Source organism: Zootermopsis nevadensis, unplaced genomic scaffold (genome assembly GCF_977971745.1).
Source record: "Zootermopsis nevadensis isolate Lab colony 2312 unplaced genomic scaffold, Znev_1.0 Znev_ptg000012l, whole genome shotgun sequence".
NCBI lineage: Eukaryota > Metazoa > Arthropoda > Insecta > Blattodea > Termopsidae > Zootermopsis > Zootermopsis nevadensis.
Genome location: NW_028259144.1, coordinates 13,027,262 through 13,050,414, shown reverse-complemented (window position 1 = coordinate 13,050,414; position 23,153 = coordinate 13,027,262). Strand labels below are relative to the sequence as shown.

Genomic DNA, 23,153 nt, shown 5'->3' with positions numbered 1-23,153 from the left:
GTTCCCAATTCGCCGTAATCGACTCACAAGGTCAAATTTGGCTGTTGGTTTGCGTCGTGACGCTTTGTCACTTACGCCTACTCTTAAATTAATTCAATTAATGCTGGTACGACCTCCTCGGGTGAAATATTGCAATAGTCTGTCAAAGTACTGGGTTACAAGAAGTTTTGAACTTGTTGAGTATGTTCTCGGATGACCAGCTGACAGTGACAAATGCAGATCCTTATTTCCAGTAACCGAAAACTGAGAATGTCTGACTACTACCGCCGCAAACAACTTCTTTACGACATGTGGGGCGGTCAATGTCTGAGTTCGACCTAAAAACCTGACGACTACAATATGGTGCGCAACAATGTGATATTAAAATTTCTCTTGACTTTCATTAAGTTTCTTACAAAGATATTAAAGTTGCATTTGAACATACTGAACAACGACTTCACAACTACACTGCGTTATACGTATTTCAGCGTACTAAAACAAACTTCCTTTATCGTAAGCACTTCGCTGAGGAAAGTTCTCTGTGAAACGCTTGAAAATTTAATCAGCAACTAGAAATGTACTTATTCGAGTACCAAAGATGGGCAGCTAAATTACTGCTAAAATTCATATACCGGCTCAGACAATTAACATTGTCGCAAGACCTTGGTCTCATGATTACCGCCTCTTGTAGCTAATCGATTGCATCACTGGGATACGCGTGCCTTTGTTGCTAGGGCCATGTGAAATGCGATGGATTCTTCCCGAATATTCCCGAGTGAAATCGAAAGAACCCGAGGAATCCGGAAAGGTGTAGAACATTCCGCTAGGTGTTGGCTGTTGACAGCAGAAACAGGCAGCGACTAAAAACATCTCGGGGCTTATGAGACAGTAAAAAGTTTCTATAAAGTATAAAATGCGAATGCATGAAAGTGGCTCAGGGCGGACTCGTCTCCCGTGTGCTGTTCAGTCTGTATGCCCTCCCGCCACGTCGAGCTAGCGCAGTACGCGGATGACACGGCTCTCACACCCACACCATTGCTACTCGTCGATTATCTGGAGGGCATCACGGTAGACTGGAGCTCTGGCTACGGGCGTGGAGGATTGCTTTCAAGTCTCGAAGAGCACGGCTGTGCTCTTTAAGGCCGCAAGAAGCATCCTACGGCAAAGAGCAGTACATTTTCTCGGAGAGTGGGTTCACACAGCGCGGTATCTTGGGGTGACACTTGACACCGGGTTTACCTGGTCAGCCAGATGGGCGTGCTTAGCCTCCTCCAAAACAGAAGTGTCCTCTCTGTCAGAAACAGTTACTCTACAACCAGCTCATCCGTCCTATGATGGATTACGCACGAGGTCAACTGCCTAAGTCCAAGTATCTTCGCACGAATAACGCACCTTGGTACGTCAGTAACAAACAAATTCACGAGGATTTGGAGATTTAATTCTTCGCCGATCAGATCAGAGCAACGACAGAGCTTGATCTCAAAGTTAGCTGATGCGGGGAACCCTAGTTCGGCAAGTTGGAAGGCTCTTGTGCCAACCAAGGTGTTGCTGAGATCACACACGGGCAACCGATGGGACTGATGCTCAGCAGACCAGCCGAGGCTGTCCCTGAAAAGACGGCCAAGTCGGTGCAACGAGTGGTCTAACTACCCTGATTGAGGTTTTCCGTCTTCTTCCTCAGCAGGGCATAATTCAAAAGGGACACGGCCCGCCTTCCCCAATCATGGAAGCCTTCAGCTGATGTGATATCCCCCCACGCCACATAAGCCATCAGCCAATTCGATTCCCGCCACATCTGGGTTCAGATCCAAGACAGCCATCCAACTAAAATCCTTCCCATAAAGGTCAAGTTGCCTGATGGGATAACCTCCCACCAGAAGCAACAGCACGAAGTTTGGAAAGTCAAGGTCTTCCGCCGGGACAAAACTCCCGTTAACATAAGCACGCCGTTTTAATCATAAGACACTATCTACCATTTCCAGCAATGCGTTTTGTCCGCAGGACCTAGCAAGGGCTGATGTCTCGCGCTTGCGCAGGATTCCTACATTAGCTTTTTGTTTGTTTGGCTGTTCGGTCGGTCGGTTGGAACGCGGCTTTTGTCGCGCAATGAGCGAAATGCGTGCACAAGCAACAGTGTGTTTATTGCATGTGCATTCAGACAGAGAAAACAGGGCAGTTATAACCAGTCATGTCTGATACCAAGAAAACATGACTGATTTACCTCACAGTGTATTAATCAAAAAAAATATTTCATTGCATTAGTGAAAAGTATAAATCCATCATTCATTCTGAAGGAACCAGTTTAATCGCCGATTCTGTCAGAACATTAATTACTTTGAAGTTTCAAGGTAATTCATATATACTGTTGCATAGTAAGCGAAAGTTAATAGTAATATAGCTACTCTATACTAGATAATCATCAACGGGAGACCTGCTGAGCAAATCGAATTCTCCATAATTACTATTTTCCTTTATTTCACTGTGCATCGGCCAAAGACACCTTTACCCGATGCACCAGCACACCCGCAGATATCAGGTTGATTGACCTCACGCTTACCAACCGCAACTTGTAACCTGCATTCACTGACTCCCAAACTAAATTAATTAACCTACTTTCTTAACAATGGATACAATAATTTAACCATTGTTTCTTTCAGTATCATTCCATTGCTTATATGCATTTGATATAAAATTGAGGTGCTCAAAAACACAAGGCCAGTTACAAGGAAAACAAGTGTGGATCTTGAGATTCTGGGAATATGTTTATTTACTGCATAAAACAGAACTAACAGAAACACATTTCTATCATTCACGACCAATAAAGATTACAGGTCTGAAAGTGAATTTAAAATTTTGATATTTTGCCCATAACAGGGACCGGTGAAGGATTTGGTTAATTCGGTGATGAACCTTCGGGTTCCCTAAAAAACCTAGTTAGTTTTGATATTTTATTAGCTGCAAAGGTTCGGGTAATCACATACAAGGAATATCCCATTAAAGGAGATTTCTTCAGACAGCATGGCGGCCATTAATGACTTCCAGTAACTTTTATTTACACTCCGATGCGAAATTGTAACGAACATGTGTAACCAAGTACGAATTCCTCAGTTCGTCTTTCCTGTTCCTAAGCAACTGCCAGGGCAGTCCTTCGTGAAAACTAATAGTCGCTCACCTAGTCAAGAATGTTTCCGTCGCTTATGGAATTTGAAACGTTACTACCGTGTTCACATGAGGCCGCTGCTGGTCCAATCATAAGCCAACTTAATTCAATCCACATCCTCAGCTTATTAACGTCCGCTTCAATAACACCCTACCTTCTACATTTTTGCATTTCTAATGCCTCCCATACTTTCTGGTTTCCCCAAACCTCTTCATTAGGAAAGCACAATAATAATATGTTCTTCGTCATTTACATATAGCATTTGTTATAATTTTTTAATCACAACAATACCTGTATCGTTATATTTACATCTTTTGACACAAACCACATCTTACACACAAACGTTTCAAGTCGTCTACCTCACGCAGGTGTCTGCGAGTAACTGCGGGTTGGCTGGCACTGATCAACGGCCTTGCTAGGGCAGCAGACAAAATCAATAGCACGCAGCATAAAACGGCAAGGATCGCCACCGGCGACATCAGAGTGTTAAGCTCACAAGGGACCAGAAAGAACGGTCAGTTCTTCCTCGGAAATCTCGAACCCAACGGCAACAGGGATGAGACGGCTTGCAGAACGACGACAATCCGTAGAGCAGCGTCTCCGAGCACCCAGACGCTTCGTGATTTAGTTCCTTCCTTCTTTACTCTTCTCTTTCCCGTGTATCTTGTTATTTTTCCCTTTCTTATGTTACTTGCAGACGTCCACTTCCTCCATTATTCCCCTATTTCATTCAGCATCCCTTCCCAATTTCTCTCGTTCGTTCTTTTCTTTTTTCTTAATTCCATCAATCCTTTCTTCTTTGTTTCCGTCCATCCTCCCTTCCACACTTCTTGCCGTCTTTGAACCCATCTCCTTTCTTTCTTCGATTACATCCCTCCTATTCGCCCTTTCTTCTTGCTTTATCCCAACAATTATGTCGTACCTACGAGGTGCGATCGAAAGGTTTCCAGACTGCGCGTATAAAAACCCGTACACTTATCTCAGGTATTAAATTCATCCATCACCCTCGAAGTAGTTCCCCTGGGAGTGAACACAACGATCCCAGCGCCGCTGCCAAGCCTGGAAGCATCCCTGGAAATCTTTCTTTGTCAGCCTGTCAAGCACCATCTGCGATTCTGCCTGAATCTCTTCTATCGTCTCAAATCTCCTTCCCTTTAGCTGAATTTTCATCTTTGGGAAGAGGAGGAAGTCACACGGAGCTTAGAAAGGAAGTTGGGGTCGGTTCTTGCAAGATCTTTGAGCTCCTGACAAACGAGAAGTCGATTCTGCTTCTGGTCCTCAGACAGGATGCGTCGCATGTGGAGTTCTTCCTTTAGAATCAGCTGACAGGTCCCATAGCCTATCCCAACAATGTCGCACAAGTCGTTGATGGTACGACGTCGATCTTCGTGAATGGCCTGCCGAATCTTCGTAACATTTTCGGGCGTTGTGCTCGAAGATGGTCGTCCAGAACGCTCGTCATCATCGACAGAGGTTCGGCCGGCCATTTTTAAAACGTGAATGCCACACAAAAGTTTGTGCACGACCCATTGCGGACTCCCCAAATGCTTGCTTTAGCATTTCATAGGTTTCCGTAGCCGTTTTGGCGAGTCTTTGGCAAAATTTGATGCACACGCCATTCCGAAATCGCAGGAGGGTCGGTGTAATGCACTACCAAAACGCCCGTAACTAAGAAACAAATGCTAATTCGATGATGCCGGCTGGCACACTGATTCACTATGAATGTAGGCCGCACCCCCTAGCAGCAGAAGCTCGTACTACATCCGGTTCGTCCTCTATTGACAGTCTTTAAACTTTCCGATCGCACCTCGTATCTGCCTTAATTTATTCCTTTCTTTCTTGATTACTTCTTTCCGTTTCACTTCAAATCTGTCCTCTCTCTCGTATTTCTTTGCAATATTTTATTTTAATTAGGCATTTTCTCTCATACGCAAGCTTTCCATCATCTTCGCTTTGTTCATTTTCGTTTTATTTATTCATTTACCTCTTTTTATTTATGTTCTTCGTCTGTGGTTCTATCGCAAATTTTTAAGCCACTTTCCTCTTCTTTATTCCGTCTCTGTTCAAATTCTTTTCCTCTTGGGGAAATACTCTTTTTTGTAACAAAAAGACGTTCTTAACATAACATGTTATAAGCGTCAAGCAGTATTTGCAACCTTCACTTTTTTTACGATCTCTGCCATACAGAGTGAGTTATACAGTCCCGCACATAACGACATGTTCATATACTCTTTCTTGAAAACATCAGTCTTTACTTCGTTCTGCAGCAAGTGTTCCCTTCCTTATTTCTGCCTTCATCCCGCATTTATTCCATAACTTCACTTGCGAATATGACTGTACTTCGCAACAGTCTTTTCACAAACGCTGTATACAATCAAACAACTTCTCTTTGTCGGTTAATACACAGCACACATTGCAGAACCATTGCATTAGACTATATACACACAGACTGTATTTGGTAGTGTGGAACTGAATAATATAAAAAATTCAGCCTGTGTATTATACTAGGCAAAAGAGTAAAATCAATACGCTTCTAACTTAACGTACACAAATGTCAATCAGGCAATGTTATCTGTGTCACTCCTCCATTTTGTGTGCTGTGGCATAAAGCCGCCTATGCTCCAACCAACATTATTGAATTTTGTGCAATACGTTCGTAGAACTCCTTCACACCTCCCTGACTGCTCCTATTACATCTAAATCCGCGGAAAGAAGCTTTTCGAGGCTAAAGTGGATGAAAACCTACCAAACAAAAATGGCGCTGGAGCGACTGGAGGTATTTCAGCAGAGTGACAGTTTCAGCGCTGGACTATTCAGAAATCTTTGGTTCATTCAGTTGCAGAAAAAGCTGAGAATGTTATTTATTTATTTATTTACAGCTTCTTTAACGACGCTTTTTTCCAGTAACTCAGACTATATAGCGTCAAATGAGAGGATGACAGTGAATAATGAACTGGAAAGGATGTTGAAGGAGGCGGTAGTGGCCTAATTCAAGGTACCATCCCAGGGATTTGCCTGGAGGGACTAAATAAAGCCTCAATCAAGATAGATGGTCTCCGGGCCGATATTTCAACCCGGGACCTCCCGAGTGCTAACCTCTCAACCACGACGTTCGGCGAGAATGTTATTTTTTTGGGGGAGGGGAAAAAATGTTAGACTTATTTATAGTTTGACGGAGTGCAGATTCATCACGTTCTGTGTTTGTGGGTTTACAGTTTTCCAAAGCAGTGCTAATTAAACAAAGGCGTAAACTATTTCTTTTATCACGATTACGGGTTAACTTGACTTCTTTGGCTCTGGTAGACAATCTATATTCGAACGTATCGCTAATGCAGTAATTACCGTCGTTAGGATTTACAGTAGAGAAAGACTTGCATTATTCGGGCCAGTTACGTCTACAGAGGTGGTTTCAATTCCTTAAAATTACAGTGATTTAAATCACGAACGTGCATGGATTCTTTCCTCAAAGGGCCTCGCTAATCAATCTCGCCCAGGGCCTTGCGATTGGAACCCGCAGTCCCTGCCTTGAAAGTTGAAACGAAAGTAAGGTCAAATACGAAAATTGAAACAATGCATAGGTTGGAAGATGGCTGTCTTCTGGGTTGTTGTGCCGTGCAGTCTGTTAGGGGTTTACCGACGTTTCAGAAGTCCTTGCTGCCTCCATCATCAGGGGTTGTTGTGCCGTGCAGTCTGGTAGCAGTTTACCGACGTTTCAGAAGTCCTTGCTGCCTCCATCATCAGGAGGTGTTGTGCCGTGCAGTCTGGTAGGAGTTTACCGACGTTTCAGAAGTCCTTGCTGCCTCCATCATCAGGGGTTGTTGCGCCGTGCAGTCTGGTAGACGTTTACCGATGTTGCCTCCATCATCAGCGCCTTGATGATGAAGGCAGCAAGGATCTCAAACTTCGGTAAACTTCTACCAGACTTCAAGGCGCAACAACCCCTGATTATGGAGGTAGCAAGAACTTCTGAAACGTCGGTAAACTTCTACCAGACTACATGGCGCAACAACCCAGAAGACTGCTGACTTCAGAAACATTCTATTTCGAACAAACGTTTTTCAAAACTTTTCTAGATATCAGGTAGTACCGTTGGTCTATCTTTTCCACATTTAACACTTCTGTCTGCCTTGTACGAGTAATTTTGATTATTTCTTTCTTTCTTTCTCTATAACTCACAGACAGAGCATCCCATTTTCGACATCCATGCATTCTTCATGAACCCACTCTTCACATTTCTGACACTGCGTCCAATTTTCTTCACACCATTCTCCGCACAAAATGCGCGCTGTGTTGTTGTCGGTGGAACAACCCATACGGGATTCAGACACTGAAAAATGCGTATAATCAACTTAGTTCTACATTTGAAATGCCTTTTCATTTCTTTTTCGGTGTTCCTCTTTTGGTTTTTCGCAGTTTCTTGCGAGATGTTGCCGACAGAATTTCACATTGTACAGCTTTCCTTCTCGACTCTGGAGCCTTCTCACGGATGCATCAGAAATAAACAAAATTTTCCGAAGATCTTTTGAACATGACCGCCATACGTTTCATTGCCTTTGACTCTCCGAGTTCAACGGGCACCTCTTCTCTGCGGACAATGTTTTCTGTTGTCTCCATTGTCCTGAATTTATCTACGAAGCCGAATCTTCTCTAACATGTGAAATTTCCGTCAGGGAGAAGGCAAATAATTGAATGGGAGAAACATCTTGGCTCACTGCCAGTATCCAACTGCAGGATAATCCATTCTGTTTAATTTCCATTCTACACACCTTGCTGTAAGCAACTTACACGATCTGTTGACATTGTGCTGATTTATTCTAAATCCAGGATTTGTTGTCATCCACAAAGCACGTGCTTCACCAAATTCGCCCTTTGAAAGACTTCATGGATTTAATGGGGCTGTGTGAGGCGGAGCGCTTAGCATGTCGACAAGACTAGTACCTCTATTTCCTTATGGGTACAACAATCATCCAGAGCTGGATTTGCATATTTCAGAAAGTGCTTTAGCCATGTTAGAAATGTCACCTTGCATCTAGTCATTAGGCTGTGCAAGGTCTCGGCTCTCCACAGCAGCACCAACCATGACATCCACACTCCAGCAACCGTTAATTTTTCTTCTTAAATGTTGACATCTCGTGAGAAATACGTAAAATTTATTAGTATTTAATTACTGCAACTCCCAATGGAATGTGTCTCAACCACTTGAACCACGTCGTGACAGAAATGTTCCCGTAAATTCATTCACAGCAATTCAACTGCACTTTTATATTAAAAACACAGTTTTTTTAAAGTATTGTAACTGGGAAACATATCAAGTCAAACACATTACTAGTTGCTGTGGTCTGTCGAAAGAAATGTTAGATACGAAAAGTAAACTTAAATAAAAGAACTAACCTGATTTCTGTTTAGATTTGCCAAAAAAATGAGCCGATGTTCAACTGCGTGATTTCACCGTTATGAACTTTCACTTCGATCGTTTACTTTACGACACATTTTTAAGGCTAGATATTAAGAGCTGTAAAGACGTTGTTCGTTAGCTTTCAAACAGTCCTGACTTCATGTCATTGTTACCTTTACAAATCTCAGTAATTTTCATGTTTCTTTGTTAAATGTCATATGATTCAAACAGGGGAAAAATGTACCTTTCTCCAGCAACAAGAGTTTAACGTTTCCAGCTCACAGCTACATGCTACGTATCTGATTAATTAAAATATTGTTGCAATGATTTGCCCTTTAACTCTGATAAAGTATAATATAAACAACAATGATATCCTCAGTAGCAGAAAACTGTTTCTATTCCCTTCTCATGTGACGGACAGCATAAAAGGGTCGCGAGGGCTACGTGTGACCCGCGGACAGCACGTTGCCGACCCCTGCCTTGGGCATTAAAGCTGCTATGCAATCGACCGACTTAACACACAGTCGTCCTTTTCACGACCCTTTCATACCTCCAAGTTACCGGCTCGCTTTGCTTATATCCCTTTGAACTCCCTCCCTCATATTATCTTGTCGTTCTGTGCAATGACATGCCTGACCAGGAATCCAATAAACTCTTGGAGCTTTGTGATGTCACAGAAGTACCACAGGCAGCCACTTTCTTCCAGAATAACCGTTCCCAACGCATCGTTCGGGAGAATCGACAACGATGGTTTCAGACATATTATAATGAAGTCTTGCGTCAACAGTGTTTCGGCAGGAACTAAATGAAAAAAGCGCTTTGAAATGAGTGTGTTTATGCTGCTTTAGTTTGTTATTAAAGACGTAAAGTGAAATTATGTGTAGGATTTGAGGTTTTCACTGTGGTGAGTCTGAAGATGGCTGTCTTCATCGCCCTGATGATGGAGGCAGCAAGGACCCCTGAAACGTCATAAAACTTCTACGAGACTACACGGCGCAACAACCCAGAAGACAGCCATCTTCTGAAATTATGTGCCATAAGAAATAGGTAGTGGCCTATTTTGAGTTTCTATCCCAAAAACCAAAAATTAATTACAGAGGCTGTGGGAATTAACGTGAAAACCGATCAGGTTAGGTGTCTCAGCGCTTACATTCGAAACTGGCACCTTCCGAGTAAGAAACATATTTTCTAAACATCTGACAACGAAACCATAAGTGGGAGGATAGTATTAAAATCGATATTACAAAATTATACTGTTCAGACATGAGCTGGACTGAATTCATTCAAAACCTACTGGTAAATGTGAACATCAGCTGCTAAAAGAAACTCCTAAAGAGTATACTCGGCTGGTCAGTGAGCCAGTCAGTCGGTAAGTCAGAAAATCAATATAACTACAAACAGAAGTAAGTTTAACGACCCGCTATTCAACTTAACATTGCGTTCGTTAAATACCGCGGGTAAACACACCTTCCACATATGACTTCACTTTGGCTAATGTTAAATTCTTGACCCAGTTGACGGTGTACACTGGGGTACGATTGCAGTGATTGGTGACCAACGTCAAGTAGAATCAATTTCCAATTAACATAATTACAGGAAATGAATCAGACTTATAAAAGAATACACTATCAAAGACTATCCTCGTCCAAGGAGTCCTACCGAAGCCAACGAAAAAGTTGTGACCCGCAGTGCTCAGGCACTTGAACAACAGGTCGTCAAAGTGTCAAAGTATCAAGTATCAAAGACTATATAACGCGTCTAAGTAAAGAAAACTGTGACTCAGTATTAAACAGCCATGATGTAGATTAAAAATTAAGGATATTCCTAATTACCTTCTTAAAAATTTTTGAAGCAAGTTTCCCTACCAAAGAAGTGAACAGGATATCTGAAAATACGAGTGGATTACTGAAGGCATCAAAAGATCAAACGAAATATTTACCTAAATTGTCAATCTAATAACAAGCAAGTAATAAACATTCACTACAGGAAATATTGTAAGATACTTAAAAGTAAAGTAAAGTAAAGTTTGTCCCACTATACGCCATGTAGGCGTTTGGGGTGAGTGGAGGTATAGCTCCTCTCTTCCTTGACCTCGGCACTAGATGGGGGTGAGTGGTCAGCATCACGCCCCGGCCGGCTTTACCCCCGGGAAAGGACCCCGGTACCCATTGTAGAGGAGGCTGGGTGGGCCTCAGAGCCGGTCTGGACGCAGAGGCTCGAGGAAAAACCCTCTACCCCCGTCGGGGATCGAACCCCGGTCGTCCAACCCGTAGTTAGTCGCTATACTGACTGAGCTATCCCGGCTCATATTGTAAGACACTTACTCAAGTCATTAAAGAGGCCAAACATACGCATTACAGTAACAGATACTAAAATCAAATAATTAAATAAAAGTAGTCTGACAAGTATTGAAAAAGGAAACAGGGAAGTGACCTCATCAATACAGATAAATGATAATGCAATAAAAATCAACGCTGCCCCGTTTAGCGCTCGTTGGCAACTCCCATGAGCTGCTGCCATTTCAACATCGCTGCTAACACTCATTTACGTAGCCAATTAGTCATTCAGTGCTCTCCGTACGAAATACTGTATATATACTTGGTCAGCTGCTAGGTACATTTTGGCAAATATTTTCCAGTGCCTTTTACCCGTCATATCGGGAAAAAAGTTTGCAAGTGATGCAAAGGAAAAGTATTTATCTGGATGTGTTACGGCTGTTAGGCAGGCCCCTCATATAAAATATAATTACATAAGTTTCATTATTTCTTTCTTTCAATGTTAAACATGAAATCTTAAATACGCTTATTAATATAAAGCATGTTGGTGGAATATCTTGTGACATAAACATTAATTACGTCCCTGAATGTTAACGTAAGCAATGTCTAACTTCCCTTTTAGCATCATTTAATCTTACATCTATAGTTAATTGACCCACAAGAATTCAGAGTAGCTCCAACTCTGCCACTGATAATATTTCTATAAATAGTTCCAGGTCAGAACACATTTCCATTAACCCGGTGATAAATGAGCTATCCGATCATGACGCTCAGCAATTGGTTATAAAAGACAAAAAACCTATTTCTAACTTTCATAATTATAAGAAGGTAACTACAGTGGTAATTGACTTCATTAAAAGTAAATTTATAAAATATCTCAGTAGTGAAAATAGGGAATTATAATGATGGTGGTGATGTGGATTCAAAGTTCAATTCTTTTCTGAACACAATTTTAAAAATATTTGAAAAAGCTTCCATATTAGAACTTATAAAAAGCTGTTTAAAACCAATGTATGGATAATTAAAGGCATCAAAACATCATGCAATCATACACGAGTATTTACCTAATTAGCAGAACCAGTAAGAACCAACTACTGAAAAGACGCTATAGATAACCACAAAATCTTAACTTGAGTCATTAGAAAAGCTAAATGCTCGAATTTCAATAAACTAAAAGCAGAGTCTGATAATATTAAATGATAAAGATAAGTGATAATACAGTGACTGATCCTAAACATACAGCTAACTCTTTAAATACCCACTTTTTAACTACTGTACAAAGAAAGACCGTCAGTGATACTATAACCTCAAAAACTGAAGGTGCAATGATGTTCTTAGCTAAAGCAATTCCTAACCTATTTTAAAATATAAATCTTACGGTTACTAAACCAGACGAAATTAAAAATATAATACTTTTATTTTCCGTCGTTTACACAAGCTTATTGTTAAAATCATATAAAATTTCACATAAAATTGTTACATTTTAAAATTGACGACATGTTTCGATATACAATCTTATCATCGTCAGGTCTATCAAAATTAAAATTAAAATCTGGTGTATCTGTTGCTCTGCTTATATTGTTTTTGTTTTTACTCGTTTTTACTACATCTCCAGGCTTCTTCGATTTTATTTTTGGAGATGCGCCTGGGTGCCTATATCTGCAAAATCAATTTTATTTTTCATATCGTGATAAGGCTACCGAAATAGGAAATGGAATAATATTACTCTAATTTATAATATTTTAAGGAATTATTCAAATATATCGTATTACAAGCAAAAATAAATGCAATCACAAAATATAAAGTATTATAACATACCGGGTTGTGTATGAGGTGCGTGTCCGTTGTTATTGAATGGCAGACAGTAACTGAGTTGTGAGTATCGTGTATGGCTATATATATTGGGTGAAAGTTGTTTAGGGGGTTGGGTCAATGGACTGTAGAATGTTAAATATCGGATTGTTCGTGTAAATGTTGCTGTCGTTTAATGCAAGGTTCTGTTTATGTGTTCTTTGTATATGATATTTCTCTATGGTGTCTCTATGTCGTTTATTTTGTATTATTTTTATAATGTCCAATGTATGTTCTATTTTGTTGTATGAATGTCCTGTGTTTAATATATGCTTTGCATATGCTGAATGGTCTTTATTATGTTTTATTGCTGTAATATGTTCTTTATATCTTTGATTAAAGGTGCGTCCAGTTTGGCCTATATAGGTTAACGGGCAATCATTGCATTTCAACCTATATATGCCTGGTTTTTCGTATTGATTTGTTGTATCTATTTGTGGTTTTTGTTTCAAGATGTTTTTTATAGTGTTTTTTGTTCTAAATGCTATTTTTATGTTATTTGTTTTAAATGTTTTTGTTATATATTTGGTTTCTTTTCCTATATATGTGAATGTGGCCCATTTGTTTTGTTTATTTTCGTTTCCGTCTTCATTTATGTTGTTTATATTGTTTATTTTATTTTTGGGTTTTACTTCATGATTATTATATCCGTTTTCTATTAGAATTTGTTTTATTGTGTTACATTCAATTTGTTTGTTTACTGTGGTTATGGGATATGTATTTTTCCTGTTTATTAAGTAGTTAATAGCCATCTGTTTATGTTCATTCGGATGGCATGAAGAGGCATGTATTATGGTGCTTGTATTTGTGGGCTTTCTGTATATTTTGAATTCGAAGTTATTTTCGTTTCGTATTATAGTTAGATCTAAATAATTTAATTTGTTATTTTGTTCTTTTTCTAAAGTGAATTGTATATTTTGATTTATGTTGTTAAATTCATTTAAAACATTTTTTATGTCTGTATTTTTTCCATCAAAAATCATGAGTATATCGTCAACATATCTACTATAGTATTTAATTTGATATTTATTTAATATATTTACTATGTAATCATGTTCGAGATATTGTAAGAATATTTCAGATAATATGCTCGAGGTGGGAGCTCCCATAGGTAATCCTGTTTCTTGTTTCCAATATTCATTGTTGAATTGGAAATAATTTTGGTTAATAATAATGTTAGTTATGTTTGTAATTTCATTTATTAGATCTGTATTTATATTCTGTCTATTTAGAATATTTAGAATATATAGGCACCCAGGCGCATCTCCAAAAATAAAATCGAAGAAGCCTGGAGATGTAGTAAAAACGAGTAAAAACAAAAACAATATAAGCAGAGCAACAGATACACCAGATTTTAATTTTAATTTTGATAGACCTGACGATGATAAGATTGTATATCGAAACATGTCGTCAATTTTAAAATGTAACAATTTTATGTGAAATTTTATATGATTTTAACAATAAGCTTGTGTAAACGACGGAAAATAAAAGTATTGTATTGAAACACAAGCATGATGCAATTAAGATATAAGCTGTAAAAATATAATAATTTATCTCATATACCAAATACTAACCTCACTAAATATAAAAATTGAGTATATTATACAGGTATCAAGTTATTCAATTAAAAGTTTAAATCTTATATAAAAGAATTTAAGCCTGCATTAAAAGATTACCTCTACTCTGCAGATTATTTTACCTCTATTGAAAATCCTTAAGCAATATGTACATGTATATGCGAAATGAGGTTTTGTAAGTTTATTGAAAACCATTAAGTAACGTAATTTGTGAAATAAGTTCTGTACTTGTATTATGACATGTTCTACATCCTTTGGTTTAGCCCAATGAAGGACCTACAGAATGTAAATAAACTCCAACTCTAACTTGTTAAAACATTTGATTGTGCACATCATGAATTACCACTGTCAAAACTATATTTTTATGGAATTCAAAACATAGATGGTAAGTGGTTCAAATCACACCTTCAGAAGGCAACAAGTAGGAATAAAATCACCAGATTCAAGTATTTATTGAAATTGAGCTATTATAAAACGAAAGTTCAACAACATGGGCCTCTGCTTTTTCTCCCATACATCAACTATCTGCCCCCAACTATTAGGAGATAGCAGATAGGGGAAGATTACAGAATAGTTTAATTCCAATACAATAAACTCCTTGATATTTACTGAGGTTAGTGTTTGGCACATTAAGGTTATGTCTGCATCCTGTACTTACATTGCGGATATCTGAGTTTGTCTGAAAATTTTCTATGTTGTCCACTGCAAATGATAATAATGAGAGCAAGAATTTTGTGGCTAATGAAAAAATGTTAAATTTCTTAAACAATTCCCTGCATGAAGATCTCCTTTTAGTTGCTGCCAGTATTCTATAATAATTTTGTTTTTAATGTAAAATAACTTTTGCTGTCTGTTGAGTTTCCCCAGAAAAGAATTCCATGTGACATGATCAAATGGAAGTAAGCAAATGACTGCAATCAAGTATCGACGAAGCGTACTCACCGGAGCTACGATCCCTACGTCTGACTTCGAGCGCACAGAACAGACTACTGGACCAATTTCGTCGCGTCGCGACGTTCTCGCCACCACACAGACGCAATGTGAAATCAATGTGACACAGCGACACAGCCTGCCACATACGCGGACAAGGACAAGAAAAAGTAGGAAGAAAAGTAAATTATAAAATCAAATCGTTTCTTAAAGTGAAATTTGTGAGGCGGATACCAAATATTCTGTTAACCAGTTCAAGTCATACATACATTCATTATTGTCGGGCCGTGACAATGAGACGTAAGCTGTAATCGTCAGGCACTAGGTCGAACTCAGACACGGAACCCTGGGATTTTACTGTTTCGGTCCTAAATTTAGAAACAAAATATACGCATCAAAGAAACTGTCTGCCAGAGCCGCAGGAAGACAGTCTCGGATTTCGACCGCTGGAGGGCAGGACTTGTATCGCTTGTCTGGTCATCCGAGAACCTATGCACTCGAGGAGTTCAAAACTTCCTGATACTTGATACTTTGATAGGCCATGGCAGGTTTTTAACCCAAGGAAGTCGGACCAGCATTAATTGAACGAATGCGAAAACTAGCTTATGTGACACAGCATCACGATTCAACCTCGGTTCTTAGTTTGACCTCAGGAGTCAAAAATGACCAATCATGAGAAGATAATTTTGACTTGAATATAAATTAGTCCACCAATCCGGAAACACGTGACGACAAAATCTTACATAATTCACGTTTGGGCAAGAGAAGGAGAAACTTCTACGTTTTGGTCTTTGTAACTTGAATTGTTTCCGAGGAAGATTCTACGGGAACGGTTCGCTGCTACACTCCGCACACAATATTTATAATTTTGCCGAATTTATGTAAAATCAGAAAACCGCGATTCAATGTCAATAAACTCCCAAAAACTTGTACTGAAAGTCTCAAGGGTGAAGCAGAAACTGTATCACAATATCACACAAGAAAGCTGACACATATTTTTTGCAAACGCGTGATGCAGTGATTGTGTGTTTCGTAATAATTACATTGAACTTCAGTATCAACAAATCCAAATCCAAATAACGCCGTTAGCTGTGACGTGATTTACGTAACCAAACGAACTCTTCTCCCATTTTATCATTTGCCAGCGCTCCTTCCAGTTAGATGTCAGTCTTCGATGCCGCTGAAGGGACACAACCCAGTTTCCTTTTACGATTGAACAACAGCCGAGACACAACATTATAGCAACAATATGGAGTTACATTTTAGTTAAAAACAGTTAACCCAAAGTCAGACGTTAACGAAAGAAGAACGCAAACGTTTACAGTACAAAGTCAAACTTTTGCTTTACTTATTTCCAATAGTTCTTTCTCTATTCTTTATTTCATGTCTTCTAGTCTTTCTGTTGCCATGTTTCTCTTTCCTTTCAATTTCACTCTTTATTTTCAACAGTAAAGGCTGTTACCAACTGCAAGATAATTAATACATCGCACTGGCTTCAAAACGTGAGTCGCGGTATCAAGCAGGAGAGTAAAAAGAGAAAGGTCCGGTTTGTCTTGTCGAAATTATCGCCGGAAATTTCGTTCACTTACAGAGCCCATCTAGTAATGCCTGCACACGGAAGTTTAGGTACCGATGCGCGGTATAACTGTGAGGAAAAATTGCCCAAATTAGGAATTTTCAGTTCAAATTCGCGCCACCGCGCACGCGTGTAACGGCGGAGCGCCTAGCTGTGGCTCTATATTCCCCAGTGCATTGGAGTACGGGTTTTGTAAATAAGGACTATATATTTTATACTATGAATCAAGCAGTGCTTCTTATATTGATCTCGACCACAGGTATCTGCAACACAAGCACACTTCTGTCTGCACAGAATAGGGCATGCTTGCAGACTTAAGAAATATACATAAACCTTTAATTCGTTTTTATATGTCAAGATTAAATGGCCCCAAAAAGTATATGTCTAACTTTTTAGTAGTTATTACTCGACCGAGGCGAAAGTTAAAAATTTTCATAAGGCAATTCTAAATAATAATTGAATTCAAGTGACCGTCCTTCTAATCCAAAATCATTAAGTACGTAATGTGATACATGCTCCTTGTTCCTCTTTTAATTCACGTTTCAAATATTTACGCTTTATACAAACCATAACAAGTCTTCGTCAACACAACTAGCTGTTCACGGAACTCGGGTCCTGCGATAAGATTTATCTATTTAGACTTCTGACAAAATGTTATGGAGATGTCAGATGTCTACATAGACAAGTTGACAAAAATCTTGTCGTCTAAAAGTACCTTAAGGCGAACTGTGTTTTCACAACAGATTAATTTAAATGTTAAAACATTCTTGGTCTTGCTGTTGGCTAAAAAGCAAATTCACACCTACACAGCTAGCGAATTTCTTTGGGGCACCTCATACCGTGAGGCCCTAAGCCACTGCGTCCCAAACTTTTTCCTTCATTATCCAAAACCGCTTATCAGAAAGTCCTTTTTACCAAATGTAGGTAAAACACTAGCTGCACAGAAAACATATATGACAAGTGAAGATAGATCGGTAAAAATTAGGAAGCAAACAATATTTTTGATGCAATGTCTTTATTTTAAACATCTCTAAACATTTTAGCAGCCACAAAAAAATTAGTAATTATTCGCCATGAATATTTCATCACCCAGGTCCCAGCTAATGAGTACAATGGCACTGCTCCATCTTATTTACTAGTTCCGCAAATTTTGGAGCAATTGGAGACAGAGCACACCTCACATCCTATTCGGGGTTCCGCAAACAGTTTCATTTTTTACTCTTTATGAAGGCAAGAGTGGAAAATCCTACTTCACACATGTACATGCTCGGAAACTGCAATAATTGCATCACGGCCTCCCCAGCTACCACAGGATATTCATCATGAATTGTTAAGCAGAAAGACTCCAAATGGTCCTTTATTTTGCAGTGACTGCTTGACCTAAGCTCCGTCATTTGCTCTGCAAAACCATTAACACAATTAAATTAAATTCGTGGCATAAGAGCCCTCTGAGAGCCAAAGCCGACTAGCTTGACTGCTGGCCTCACGTTCACATGCTTAAGCAGAGGTGAACGATCATCCAACCAGATACAGGGTGACGTGTGGTCAGCACGACGAACACCCAGCCATTGCTAGCTTTCATGACCGGATTACGCTACCCATTGTAGCTCCCCAATTTCCTCACGATGCTGGATTGGCACCGGTCCCATACACTGGTCGAAGATCTCATGAGAAAATTTCTTTCACCGAGACTCGAACCAGCGCGCATTCCGTATCACCGGTCCGAAGCATGACGCCTCAGACCGCGCGGCTACGGCGCGGGACGCAAAACCGTTAACACTATCGGGTATTTCAGTCAAGCCACACAGAAATGGGCGTGTCGTTACCCAAAGAAAAACTACTTTTACCCATTTTGGGGTAATTTACCCAGGTTTGGGAAGCACTGCCCTAAGCTGTAGCGTAGCTGGAAACAAATGCGAAAGTCTGGCAAAGGTCAGTCTTACTCAATTTTTCATGTGCGCGCCACATTCATCAAGAATCCGAGAGGTGGCGCGAAGTTTAACTGCAAATTCGAAATTTTGGCAGTTTCCCGTACCCTTGAACCGCGTGTCTGCAGCTTAAATTTTTTGTGCAATCAAAAAAAGATAAGATCTGTACACGAACTAATTTTCAGGTGAGGTTTCAACATTACAAACTGAGCCATCTCCACGTAGTTCCATAATGTCTCATTATAGCCACTCTCCGTGCCTCGCCGTGTAAACGGTCGTGAGAGAAGCGCGATAATCAGAGACGTATTTCGCTCAATTGAGAGAACCTCTCAGGCCGACAGTAACAACATTCTCTCAACGTCTAAACACCCTCCGATACCTCTCTCCATACACCTGACTTGAGACCGACTGCCGCTCTCAACTCTCGCCGTGTAAACGTAGCATAAAACACGTTATCCTCACTGTAAAGGAATGTCATTCACCAGCAAATCATCTGCCATGGTCTCTTACTCTTCATCCTCGTGCTAATGTATAGACCTAAATTCATTAGCACGAACTTAAATCTGACAAATCATGAAAACTGTAATCCTAGTAATACTACTTGCTTTAGGATTTTGCAGGGAGACAACTTTTAGTGAACCATTGTTCACCCACAAGCCCATTCACGTCCCATGATTTGGGACAATTCTTTTGATGTTTCCTTTATAAAACCCATATGTCCTTGAGATACCACAGTGCATATGGTTAAATAATCAATAAACTTATTCTTTTTCTCCAGAGAACCATTTATCAGTGTTTGCACACTTTTCATTCCCACTTGTGGCTTTCCCCATCCCCTAACAACTCTTCGTTCCAAACAGCTGCAGTAAGATTAACCTCAACTTTTTGTTTATGACCCTCTTTATTCCATGCATCTAGAAACTGGAGCAATTTACAATAAGATACAAGATAAAAATTGTTCTTTAACCTAACTCATATTTGTACCTGTATCTTACATCACGGCCCAAGTAACACCAATACATAACCTTTCCAAACCCTACTGGTTTCAAAACCTAACCTGCTCAGTAAACAAGCATAACAAATACGGCAATAAAGGCATGGAACCATGTAGAAATCATGAATCTTAATCTTTGCTAATTTCCCTTACCTTTATTGTGGATAATATAAAAATTGTCAAGCCAAAAACAACTTCTTGAGTCACATTTCATAAAAGCTGAAATATAAGCACACTGCACACTGCTATGAAGAAACAAAAATGGAGGGAAGACAGACCAGGTGCAGCACCAACCTGTGCTAAAATGTCACTGTGAATGCCATAACTGGATGCCTGAAACAGAAATATTAGGGAAAGTTGACAAGAGCAGTTCATAAATTTTTCATTTATAAATCAGATATGACCATAAATAAATGCTATTCTTCTAGTTGAAATTAACAATGCCTTTATTTATTTATTTTTCCCCTAATTTCTGGTCACATTTTGGAACTGCTAGTGTAAACATCGTGTCAATTTTTTAAAAATAATTTAATGACAACCTTGAAATTTGAACTCCTTATTAATTCTTCTAAGTATCCAACTTAAAACTTGAATGTTAAAAATATTACCACAAATGATAAATAAGACATATACCACAACAGTATTTACAGTCATGTGCAGAAGCGCTGTAACCACAAATATTAGAAACCCACAGCTGCACAGCAATTCTTAGTGGACCATTATTCTATGAACAACAACTGAAATGTTTACCAACATTTTATAAAAGAAATAACACAAACAGTAATAAGCAGAAATATTAATAATATGGCAGATTTTAATACCATCATTACAACCTACTGTAACAGACTTTAGATAATGTAAATAAATAATAACGCAATATTTTTACCATGCTGTTTACACCATGTAGGCCTTAAACAGACAGCCAACAGTGTGAATGCAAATACTACAAGCCATGCATATACACAAATATGACTGAGAATTCCAACTCTGATAGAAATTGGCAGCTTTGAATATTTTCCCTTAAAAATAATTTAATTATAATTTTTATCAAAATGTGAATGAAAATGCAAAAACCACATACCCGAAGATTGATGGTTCATGTTTACCTAAGGCCTCTTATTTCACAAGGTTCTAAGAAACATAAAAGCAAATCATATCTGCGATAGCAACGAAATCATGTTCCGAGTGGGTTCTGCATATCCAAACATATTAGTGACTGATTCTTATGACTACCTCACAGAAGTAATGAACACATACTAAATTTAAATTTAATTCTTCCAGACCATTTGCAGCCTTCATGCATTCTACAACAGTTCAACATTAATTCTCAGTGCCTTCAATGGATATGGGTAATGAATGATTATATACCAACTTCCTTTTAATGTTGTGATTTACAGATCTGCAGTTTCCATCATATATGACATATTATTTCTGGTTGGTTTCTTTCTACAGCAATATCAATTTTTTAAGGATAATTTTTCTGATTTAATTAAATTTACTACAAAATGCACCAAATAAATGTGGTTTATGTTACATAATTTCAAGTAAATAGGGGTCACTGTAAGAAATTTATGATTGCAAACGTTCAGCATCAGCCTGCATAAAATATAGCATAAAGCTCTGGGAATACTGCCAGTGAACCTTTTATTGCAACAATACAATTCCAAATAATACAACAACAAATCATTTGTAACGACCTCAAGAAAAGCAAGGTTGCAAGTTGTTAATTCTGAGCAAAAATAATTTTTCTGGAATATGTACACGAGTTTCAAGTAAAATGGAACTGAATGACAATTCTTGCTTCACAGTGTCTAGTGTCATAAATGGATTGCTTCCATATGGACAAGTCTCGTGTGCAACACTGAACAATTCACCACAGTCTGACTTAAATAAAAGAAAGTTAAAAAAATAGTTTACTTAAAAATTATGGTAGATATAAATAAAATGAACCTTCCCTCATTTGCACTATTTGGTTCATACTGAGACATCTAACATGGCTGCTACATTGATAGACTGTACCAAAAATAGGTTTATTAAAGAAACATGCACTACTGCTCCTGAATCCTGTGAGTGAAAATTCTATTTAATTTATGTTCTATTGGTATTTTCAGTAAATCTCACCAAATCATATCCATTACCCAAAATACATGAACAAATATGTAGTTTATAATAATAAAGAGTAAGAAGTTTAAAACTGTGAATAATTACTTTCAACTGTTTACAACAAAGATTTAATGATGTGATTTAGATTATACAAAAAAATTATAAATATTGTTAATCTTTTAGTTTGAAGGGGCTGCATCTGCAGCATTCTTCGTGGGAACAGAATTTTACATAATTACCTATCATTATAACCATCACATCTCATTCCTGATTTTTGTTTTCACTCTACAGTGCACAATGACAGCACACGCACACAATAAAATACCGTAAAAAGCGTGTATATACACATGACATGTTATTCGAAGTGCACTGACAATTATGGATAACCGCACATTTAGTCTTGCTCGGACTGACAGAAAGGCATCACACCAACTGGAAAAAAAGAGCAGATCATGACTCTTTATAAGAAGCTAACATCTTGGCATTTTTATTTACAGACATTTGGAAACCATAACAGAACTGAGATGGCTACCACAGGCCTCAAATTTGATTTGCTGTAGCAAGGAATAACTTTTGTATTGGTCCAAAGAAGACTTAGAGAAATATCATGTAAACAGGCATTTTGTAAGAAATTGTCAAGATTACGAGAAAGCCATTTGTGACTGCTAACGTGTCTTCACATTTCAAATGAGGTAACAAAAATGACAATTGTTTCACAGCTTCATCACTACAAATCACAAAATGTCTCATAAGATTGATTTTAATATTGCTAAACTTCACATTAACATAATTTATTTTTCTTACAATAAAATAATGTGAATGTTATATGCTCTAAATACAAACACAAAAAGACAGTAATTGAAATTTGTAGAATAAATTTTCCCCACTGCATAAGGTAGAACGAATAAAAAGGTGCATTTCATAAGCAATCATGTCATTGATGAAACAAACTGAAAGCACAGTCATTATCAAATATGAAATCTTCTTAGTTTTAGATGTTTAAAACAATGAGATATCATTTGAAAAGAAAAACTATGAGCTACGAACAAAACGTGTGCCAAAAATAAATTATACTGCAAAAATGTATACAAATATCAGAAATATTCCTCGTTTAAAAAATCTTAAATATAATAGTAGTAACAATCATTTAGTGACTACATTTTATAAAATTTTCCAACAATGTATATTTCAAGTGTTTTTTTTCTACAAGAAATATTCATGCATGATTGTGATAACAAACAGGAATGGTGGGTGCTAAATTTCAATTGTGACACACATAACACAAATAAGAACACAGTTATGTTCATATTTTATATACAATAACACTGTCATCATGGCTGCCAGTTTACAATCAGCATTCACTTTAAAATAGTAAACATGTATG

At 38.4% G+C, this 23,153-nt stretch overlaps 1 protein-coding gene across 3 annotated transcripts in view; it reads right to left on the bottom strand.

Moving 5' to 3' along the window:
* Schip1 (Schwannomin interacting protein 1) overlaps nt 1-15,242 on the bottom strand; it is a 123,522-nt gene extending 108,280 nt beyond the window's left edge. Inside the window, exon 1 of one of the 3 annotated variants that reach the window (XM_022064421.2) lies at nt 15,181-15,242. The gene's annotated coding sequence lies outside the window, so the exon portion shown is untranslated. Of the gene's footprint in view, nt 1-3,430; nt 3,482-12,628; nt 12,646-15,180 lie in introns of those variants that run through there. The other 2 variants (XM_087347971.1, XM_087347972.1) reach the window with 2 other exon arrangements.
* Nucleotides 15,243-23,153: the final 7,911 nt, after the last annotated feature.